Below are 3,387 nucleotides of genomic sequence, written 5' to 3'. Positions count from 1 at the left end.
AAGGAGCATTCAAGGTGAAGAGGTAAATTAAACAAGGCAAAGGGTCTTGGCCATGGTGTTGGGAGGGTGGTAAGCATTGATCCGAGCCTATCACAAATTTTTTTATATCATATTTTGTTGGTTTTCCTTGCTTCTAGAGGTTTACAATAAAAGAAAGAGTGAGAACAACCTCTTGGAAAAATTTTTAAAAAAAAGATTTTTTCTTGACTAGTTCACCGGAGGTGAAAGGTAGAGGGAGAACCTAGTGGTAAAGGGAAGGGAAAATATGTAAATGTGAAAAGAAGAGATATGATGTGGTTGTGGAGCCATGCACCCATGATTCAAGGGTCATGAGTGGCTCATACCATCATGGCTTTGGAGCCATATGATGATTCAAACAAATGAGACCCAAGTGGAAGACTTGGTAAAGGAAGAAACCAGGCACATGATTTTGTTGAATTTTTAAAAAATACTTCCACTCCGATCCAAGAAAAGTTGTCTTCATCAAAGTTGTAACTGACGAGCTGAAGATTCTGGCCATATTTTTTTTATAATTTTTGCATCTACGGTCTAGGAGATATGGCCAAAATGGTGGACGGCAGTTTTTTCAACTGTGGTGGAGACCACCCCCCTACCTTTACACACACACACCCTTCCTTTTCCACATTGAGACCTTCTTTAAAATCAGCCATTAGTCTTCTCACCCTCCTCTCCTTCCTCCTCTCTCTCAAGCTCAAAAACCCATCAAAGTTCCTCTTCTAATCACCTCTCAAGTCATGCTTAATCTTGTTGTAATTCATAAGTTCTCACTCAACCCCTTTCTATTATTACTAGATATGTATTGATTTTATGTAGATTCTTTACATTTTAAAATAAGGAAGCTCTTGGACTCAAGCTATGGAGGAAGGAGTGAAGACAACACAAGTGATGATGGAGCTAATTGGTCAACAAATCACTTGGAAGGAGCTTCTTCATTGGTTGAATGTCCCTAATCAAGCTTCATTTGTACAAATTACACTTGTATCTTAACCTCACTCCTAATCACTCTCTTTCCTATATAAAGAGGCCTTCCCCTTTGTAATTTCAAGCCTCCCTCAGCCCATTGAGCCTTTGTATCACTCACCATGAGCCCATAAGCTCATTCATTCACTCTATTCTTGCACATCCTAGAGTGCAAATTGTTTCATGCTAGTAACCTCTCCTCCTCTTACTTGTGTTAATTAAGTGAAATGTTGTATATGCGTGTGAGAGTGCTTGATGTGATCTTGGCTAATCCTTGAGTGATTGTTTGGTAATCTATATGCTATTTGTGTTGGGAGTGTTTGAAGTCATCCATTCCTTGTGCACACACCACGGTTAATGCTTCATTCATAGTGCTCTCTCTCTCTCTCTCTCTCTCTCTCTCTCTCTCTCTCTCTCTCTCTCTCTCTCTCTCTCTTTGGGTAGCGGTCCTAGTCCACGCTTCCAAGACTAGGTGGTGCCCTCATCTCATTTCCCTTGTGGCGCAATGGAGTTTGTTTTGGTGTAGAGGCCGCCATTCCAAATTTCCTTCGTCAGCATGTTGGAGTGGATGAGAATCCATTCGCCTTAAACTACACGGGAAGATCTTCATTGCCAATGAGTATAGCCGCAACCTAAGAATCTTTCCAAAAGATTAAGAGGTGTTGGGAGGGTGGTAAGCATGTTGGAGTGGATGAGAATCCATTCGCCTTAAACTACACGGGAAGATCTTCATTGCCAATGAGTATAGCCGCAACCTAAGAATCTTTCCAAAAGATTAAGGAGGCTATATCCATACCTCAACAAAGGAAAAAATTTGCTCTCCTGATAAACACAGAAGGGCCTTAACGTTTAAAGAAAATGATTGGGTCTTACTCAAGTTTCCCAAGGCTCGATTAAGGTAAACAACATGCAAAAATCCTATGGGCCATCAAAAGTATTATGCTAAACTAGCAAAAAGATACTATGGTCCTTTTCAAATCTTGAATCCAATCAATGTTCGATGCACCATTCCTGGGTGTGTGCATATGTGCAATCCATTGATCCAGAAAACTCCTAACATCGTGATCACATTTTCAAACTTTTCCAGCTTCTGTTCACATTGGCTCTTCTCTTCTTGTGTAAACCTTTGGGGGTTCCCTTCACCTATAAAAGGGGACCTCTTCTTCCTTCAAAACTATTCAATCTATTCATGAGATCAAGAGGGAATGAGAGTAGTATCTAATTGTACTTAGCCATAAACATAAGCCTAAGTCTACACTTACTCCTAGAGGAAGGCTAGCCAATTTGGTAAGCTATCCTTGGAAGATAATCTCTAATCAAAGAAAGACTTGAACTTAATGCATCAATCAAGACTTGAAGTCGTCCCTTATCTTCTCTCTCCATAAAAAATGGTGGATAACTTCCGAAGGGTTTGTCAAGTAAGATGTGTTCTACTTTGATATTTTGTTGATTTCTTGTTGTTTTCTTTTTTTTGCATGTCTAATCCAACATATATCTCTAGTTTTATCTTACCTGTCTGAATCTTATAACTTCATTCTCTCTACAAATTCTATGTTCTCCTTGCTACATGTACATCTCTCCCTGCAGTATCCTTATTGCCTATGGCAAGAATAGGGCTTGGGAGAGAAATTCTCTTTCCTTCACTTCTCTCATATCTACATTTCTCACACACTATCCTAGATGAATAATCCACATGATGTGAATTTTTATCGCTTCCACTCTGTGCGATCTATTACAATTTACATATGGATTCGTCATAAAATACACTTTCAACAACGTATAGTGTTTCTCTTTGGCTCAAAAAGGTTCAATGAGATACTTCTTTCACCAGATCCCATCATACTACCCCTTATAGACTATAATTTCTTTTGACGTAAGTGTGGTTTTCTTGCTATGAACCAAGAGGATTTGTACAAATAATTAATTTCAATTACTAGACAGAACATATATATTATTGTAAGCACAAAATTACAAATCCAAAGAACAATTAGTAGCTTATCTGGTTGGAAAAGATTGAATGCCATTAACTCATCTATTAACCCTTTCATATTATTCATGATACGATACGACCATAGGCTTGATGTTTTCATCTTTGTGCTATTTTGATCTTCTCTTTGTGTTCTTTATTTATGTGTGTGAGTGCAAGAGAGAAAGAGTGGGGCTTCTTTGATTGCACTTCCTTTCAAACCCTAGAATTCATGGAATCTATGGTATAACTCCTTCATATAGTTTTTGGACTTCTCTCACAAACTCTCACAGCAAAAGCTCAATGCTTTCTTGGCAAGACCGCAAATTTCTCAACAGTGTGCCCTTCTTGGAGCAAAACAGCTCCAAGACAATCACCACAAGTGTCACATTGGACCTCAAATGGCTTTGAGAGATCCAGTAGTGTAAGCACACGTTGAG

This window comes from Adiantum capillus-veneris, chromosome 27 (genome assembly GCF_014529385.1).
Source record: "Adiantum capillus-veneris isolate H3 chromosome 27, ASM1452938v2, whole genome shotgun sequence".
NCBI lineage: Eukaryota > Viridiplantae > Streptophyta > Polypodiopsida > Polypodiales > Pteridaceae > Adiantum > Adiantum capillus-veneris.
This window is presented reverse-complemented; position numbering follows the sequence as displayed.